At 27.4% G+C, this 7,449-nt stretch overlaps 1 pseudogene; it reads right to left on the reverse strand.

Annotated features, from left to right (window-relative positions):
• Positions 1 to 457: 457 nt before the first annotated feature.
• Positions 458 to 2,304, reverse strand: LOC130934168 (E3 UFM1-protein ligase 1 homolog; annotated as a pseudogene).
• Between the last annotated feature and the right edge of the window lie 5,145 nt (positions 2,305 to 7,449).

The raw sequence follows: 7,449 nt of genomic DNA on the forward strand, positions 1-7,449 counted from the left end.
CCACCATGAAAACACTATTGAAAAAAAAATTACGAACTTAACGTAGAAGCCCTTGCAATCGCAATTGTACTTTCCTCAATATTAAAGGCATTAATATTAAAAAAAAGGAACACAAGCTAATAAAAAAAGTAAAAAAAACCCAATATGAGTAACTAAGAGAGAATTAGGGAATATTTAAATAAAGTTTGCCCAAGTTAATTCTTTGGTTGACATGTATGCTAAATGTGATTCGGGGAAGCAAATAGGATTTTTGCAAATTGGGCTCTTCAAAGTTCAGTTACTTGGACAGCCCTGATCTCGGGTAATGTTCAGAAGGGACACCCTGAAGAAGGTATAAAGCTATTAATTGATATGCAAAGAGCTCAAAAGACTGCAGATGCAGCTACCTATGCTAGCATCCTAAAAGCCTGTGCAAATTTAGCATCTTAGGCTCTGGGAAAGCAGTTACACTCGCAAATTAATATTTTGGGTAATTTTCAGTTGGTCTACCAATCTGATATTTAATACATTACCAGTGTTATTGACAGTATATTTGTGAATCTAGTAGCTTCAAACAAATTCTGATAAAGCTTTATGCGGGTGAAAGCATAAATACCTTACGATATGAATGTAAAAGTGTTCTTTCGAGTTTCTTGTCGAGTCTTTTCAAAGGCTATGCACTGAGGGAAAAAAAAGAATATTCAACATCAAAACACATTGCAAGGCTTGAATCACTACAGAAGCACTGGAGGTCAAATCATTCCTGAAGCTCAACAAAATAATAGACACATTATCTCTCTTCAGTTACTGCTCTAAATGCGTCCATGAATACTTCAACATTATGGTTTGAACATTCAAATTCAACTTCTAATTATACTGTTCACAAATCAGAGAGGAGAATAGTTCTGATGCTTAAGAAAAATGATATTTTCACCCAACTGGTTGCAACTGTAAATTGAAAAATGGTTGGCAATGAATTACATAAACCTTAACAAGAAGATTTGTTGTAAAATTAGAAATGCCAACCTTTCCCTCCAATGCTTCTACAACAGCAAGAGCCTTATCTGCAAGAGGTCTAGGAAAACTCTTGGACTACAAAAGGAAGTAATAAACAAAATGTAAGTACTCATTCTATGGCTCCTACTAATGCTTAGCAGCAAACACAATACCAATACAGATGTTGATGAAAATAACATCTTATTCTTACAATTGCAACTCTGTCTCCAGGACTAATTGAAATAGATTCAGAACTTGGAGCCTCCTGAAGCTCAACACCATTCTTCAATTTGTTCTGTTCATTCTGCAGATGATGAATCTATTGTGTTAGACCATATTAAACCCTCAAGATATATATCACGTTTATAGAAAGTTCATTGTATAGAATTACCAGATCATGAAAAAGCATATCCACCATAGGAGCTGCTACTGTTCCTAGTAAATGCCTATGTAAAACAACCTGCCATCATTTACATGTCAATTTGCACATTTCAACAATGAAAATAGAAAAATTAAACTTCTAAAAAACATAACAGAACTTACATAAGTTTATTGATCATCTTCAATCAATTCCAAGGCTTTTTCATAGAGCTGCATGTTTAAGAAAGACTGCCACCAGGGAAACACGGAAAAAACAATTAAGATAGTAAACTGTATGTATAAAAGACCACAAAAGTTGTGTTTGTGCCACTTTAGCAAACCTCATCAAGTTTCTTCTGTAAATTATCAAGCAATCATTTCATTCTGTCTGCATTTTCTGTTAGTAATGCCTTCCTTTTCTCCATCCAAGAACTGATTTTTGTAGGCCTTAATTTGTTAGCCAAAGGCTCAAGAATTGTTTCAGGATCATCTAGACCTATTAAATTTATAGCACTGCATTTGAGAATACAGAATAACTTGTATAGGAAGAAAGGAAAGATCTGAAGTCAGAATCAACAGACCTTGTTCTTCAAACTCGGGAAACAGGGTAGTAATTTTCTGCACGATCCATTCTTCTGAGGGATTACTAAGATTGTCGTCCTTCATTTTAACTAATTCTTTCCTTGAACCTGACTTTGAATCTGATGTTTGTGACGATGTATCCTTGCTCTTTCTCTGGGTTTTCTTAGATTTTGTGGATGCCTGTTCCTGGTTATCTGGATCACTTTCAGATAGATTTGCCGCTGCATTTCCAGTGGCTTTCCCCTTTTTTTTCTTGGACCCTTTATCAAAATGCTTGTTGGCCCCAGCATCACTTGCCATTTCATTGGACTCATTCAACCTTCCTGAATCGTATCCTTTTGCTTCATTGGCAAACGCCTGTGATGCGATGTAAGAAGTGAAAACCATAATAAATTCCCTTAATGTTTGAAAGAGGAACTAAATTATTAGCACCAACGTAGATAGCAGAGCACTTTAATACTACCACCTTGGACACTATCAATCAGAGGATTAAGAGTAAAAACTGGAAATGCAATACATCAAAAGTATTTAAAATTGCTTCCAATTGTTGCCAACCAAACACTGAGAGAAGGATCATCAAGGGTTCAACCAAAACAAAGGCCCAAGAAAGAAACCATAAAACCTTAATCTGGACATCACTTTGACAATGCATAATCGATCGCAAACATGTCACGTACAGCTGGTGTCCAATGGACTCCTGCACGAACTGATCCTTGAATTTTGCCTTCTTTCACAAGTCCATTAAACAAAGATTGGAAGAAAGATCCATCAACCGCCACACCACCGGTTCCGCCCATTTCCTGCAGTAACTGCTGCAATGAGCTCCACAACATCGTCAAATTTGTTGGCACTGTGATGCCCCTTGCTGCCCCCCGAACCATTGCATTCATGCTGGGCCACATAGGCAGGAGTATATAATTGCCCTCCCTCAAGCCTTCCTTTCACATGTCCCAAAGATCAACAACACGTAAAATATAACTCCGATGTCATTCCAAATCTTACATAACACATGAGAAACACTATTGCGGTGGGTCGTGGCTTAGTGGTCAAGGATAAATAAAGACATAGGAAGAAGGAAGGAAGTGTGGCAACAGGCGAACAGCAAGCAAGAGCGTCGACAAGGCAACCATTAGCAGCAACAGCCAAGGAACAGAGTTTCTGACGAGAAGATGGGTTTAGAGAAGGATAGACGATGGGTTTAGGGAACAAAAGCTCAGCAAAACAGAGATTCTGGTGAGAAGCATTGACGAAGGAGTTAAAGAAGGATGGAGAAGAATGATTTGGTTTAGGCGGGTTTAGGTTTTCCTTTTGCGCCAAATTTTGGGAAAAATTGAAAGAGGCGGTTATTTATCCAAGATTAAAATTTTTTTAAAGGGGTTTATAAAATCATGTAAATAGAATTTCGAGAAAAAGAAAAGGAAAAAAAGGACTTCTCCTATTAATATTACAGGAATTTATAAACAGTCATAGTAAATAATATCAGTAAAATAAAACATTTTTTGTAATGCACAATGATTTTAAATTGGATAAAATACTATTCAAGTCTAGTATATTGACTTGTTTAAATATTATATTAGCAGTTTAATATATTCAGTAGCTTTTTAAAAGATTAATTTTTCTAATTTTAATTTTAATCTTATTAATTTGACATAATAATTTAAACATTAAAAATAAAAACATTAAAAAATGTATAAAAGTTTTATAATTTATATTATATAAAATTAATAAATTTAAATTAAATAAGATATTAAATAAATTTATTATGTTGTAATAACAACATAATAAATTATAAATAATTTATAAACAATATTTTTAATTATTTATAAACATTATAAATAATTAACTATTTATAAACGTTATTAACTTTACTTATTTATTTTTAATAGTATCTAATTTGAAGTAGAGATAAAAATTCATATTTAAAATACTCTTTATATTCATACATAATATCAATTGATGAAAATTATTTTTTAAATTTTATATTTAACTTTTTAAATTATCTTTATTTTTATTATTTTTTTAAAACATTAATATACATTTTTGTAATACCCCTTCACTATATTAAACAATATTCTTTTTTTTACTGTATACTAATATCTGTACACATACGTAATATTAACTATTAAATTACATTGGCCTTCCTTCTTATTTTTTTTATCTTCTCATGTTACATTCTCTTCACCCGATTGTTATGAATTATTACCACGTATTATCATCGTAACTTTTACCCTTGTCTATCACTATAATCTACAACCATCTATGATGTTAATTTTTATGAGTTGTTGAAAATTTGCTGAAAAAATTAAGACACAAAGCATTTATAATTTTTGGCCAAATTATCAAGATTTGATGTTAGTAATCCTATAAAACAATATCAAAATTTATTATTTCGATCTAAGTTAATAAAAAAACAGCTCATAAAAGTTATAAATTTTGATTTATCTTGAAAGCTAAAAATTAAAGTTAAATCATATTAGCTCTTTTATTAAGCACAGAAATAAACATCAAAATGACTCAATAATAGGTTCGATTAGAGAACAAAATATCCTATAATAAAAGAATCATTTAAGCTAAAACGTGCGTAACAAAATATGACGTGCCTCGGCAAATATAAAATGCAACGAAAAAAATAAACTATATATCATTTTGCAGTCGTGACTATTTTTGTAGTATATCTTTCATATATGCATGTGCCTTATCCATAACTTCTGACTTCTTCAAATTGAATTTCTTGCTAACCAAGTCGATTGCTAGCCATATCCTATTGCTAGCCATATCCTATCACTGTCATAGACCTAATAATTTTAAAAAGTACGAATCAATTAGAATTATATATATATATATGGTGGATTCTATGGTGTAGAAAGGAAATTGTTTCTACATGTGTAGAAGGATAGGTGTTAATGCATTAGTAGTTTATGTTGATGATTTTTGGATGGGAAAGAATTAATTAGAGTACACAATTGTTGATTTATTGGACCTACAAAAAAAAGAGAGTGTGTGACATTATATCTGTGTCATAGAGACAATTTATTAGGTTTTTTTATTTTAATAAATTAAATAAATATTTTATTTATTAAAATAAATAATTTAAAAAATTATTACCATGTAGACGAGATATATATATTTATAAATATAAAAATATATTTTATAAAAATAATAAAAATATTAATAATTTAAATTAGACCAAACTCTTAAAAATAGAACATTTCAATTAATATGGAAGGTGGACGATCTTAACCGTACTACTTCCATCCACCAGCGTTTTTTATTAGAATTTACACTAAATCAATTTAAATAATAATAAGGCGGGATTCGAATCCCAACACTTGTTTAAGCAAACTAGTGAGCTAACCACTAGACCAAGTTTATTAATTAGTTAGTTAAAACCGCCTATTTCTTCTATTATTTTGAAACTGCTCATCTTTTCTATTATTTGAAACTGCTTATCTTTTTTATTATTTGAAATATTCTATTTTAAGAGTTTGATTTAATTTAAATTATTAATATTTTTTATTATTTTCAAAAATTCTATTTTTATATTTACAAATACACATATCTCGTTTACAGTAAGGAGATATATGAAAATTAAAAAAATACACATATCTCGATACGGATAAAATTATCTCGTTTACAATATAAACAAGATAAGAGATGCAGATGTATTTTTCTAATAATTTTTAAAATTATTTATTTCAGAAAATAAAAAATTTATTTAATTTATTAAAATAAAAAATTTTCACATATTATTTGATTTATTGTTAATAAATATGTATATCACTAATCAAATTAGAATTAAGCCCATTAGATGAAAAAAATTTTGAAAAAATAATAATATTTTTTAATATTAACCAAAATATTTTTCATAGAATTTAAAAAAGAAAAAAATCTGGAGACTAACTTACTTTCACTCTTAAAATTATTACTATTAAAAACAAAAGAATGTATAATTTAAGTAATAGGTAATTACTATTCATTTACCGTGGTTAACAAATTTAATTTGTTTTTATAATTATATGTCCTAAATATATTACTAATTATTTTTATATTTTTAATATTTTACATTGAATTGATAATTTACTATAATTAAAGGTATCCCATTTTTTTAGAAGAAAATATTTAACTTTGAACAAAAGACTAAATTAGAACGATATAAAATATTTTAGACAAAAATAAAATATTTTTCAATTGTAATTGAATGAATCGAAAACATTAAGGACATTAAGGATATTAAGGACAAAAGTATATTTTATCCTATTATTAAATATTTGAAAATAAATAACAATTTACAATTGAAAAAATATTGTTTTGGTTCATAATATTTAAACTAAGTTCTAATTTTATCCTTAATGTTTAAAATATTTTATTTTTGTCTAAAACATTTTATATCGTTCTAATTTAGTCTTTTGTTTAAAATTAAATATTTTCTTCTAAAAAAATGGGATACCTTTAATAATAGTAAATTATCAATTCAATTTATAAATTAAAACATGTAAAATATTAAAAATATAAAAATAATTAGTAATATATTTAGGACATATAATTATAAAAATAAATTAAATTTGTTAACCACAGTAAATGAATAGTAATTACCTATTACTTAAATTATACATTCTTTCGTTTTTAATAGTAATAATTTTAAGAGTGAAAGTAAGTTAGTCTCCAAATCTTTTTTTTTTAAATTCTATGAAAAATATTTTGGTTAATATTAAAAAAATATTATTTTTTTTAATTTTTTTTCATCTAATGGACTTAATTCTAATTTAATTAGTGATATACATATTTATTAACAATAAATCAAATAATATGTGGGAGTTTTTTATTTTAATAAATTAAATAAATATTTTATTTTCTGAAATAAATAATTTTAAAAATTATTAGAAAAATACATCATCATCTCTTATCTTGTTTATACTGTAAACGAGATAATTTTATCCGTATCGAGATATGTGTATTTTTTCAATTTTCATATATCTCCTTACTGTAAACGAGATATATGCATTTGTAAATATAAAAATATAATTTTTGAAAATAATAAAAAATATTAATAATTTAAATTAAACCAAACTCTTAAAAATAGAATATTTCAAATAATAAGAAAGATAAGCAGTTTCAAATAATAGAAAAGATGAACAGTTTCAAAATAATAGAAGAAATAGGCGGTTTTAACTAACTAATTAATGAACTTGGTCTAGTGGTTAGCTCACTAGTTTGCTTAAGCAAGTGTTGGAGATTCGAATCCCGCCTTGTTATTATTTGAATTGATTTAGTGTAAATTCTAATAAAAAATGCCGGAGAATGAAAGTAGTACGGTTAAGATCCTCCACCTTCCATATTAATTGAAATGTTCTATTTTTAAGAGTTTGGTCTAATTTAAATTATTAATATTTTTATTATTTTTATAAAATATATTTTTATATTTATAAATACATATATCTCGTCTACATGGTAATAATTTTTTAAATTATTTATTTTAATAAATAAAATATTTATTTAATTTATTAAAATAAAAAAACCTAATAAGTTGTCTCT

The sequence above is a fragment of the Arachis stenosperma genome, chromosome 6, assembly GCF_014773155.1.
Source record: "Arachis stenosperma cultivar V10309 chromosome 6, arast.V10309.gnm1.PFL2, whole genome shotgun sequence".
NCBI classification, from domain to species: Eukaryota; Viridiplantae; Streptophyta; class Magnoliopsida; order Fabales; family Fabaceae; genus Arachis; species Arachis stenosperma.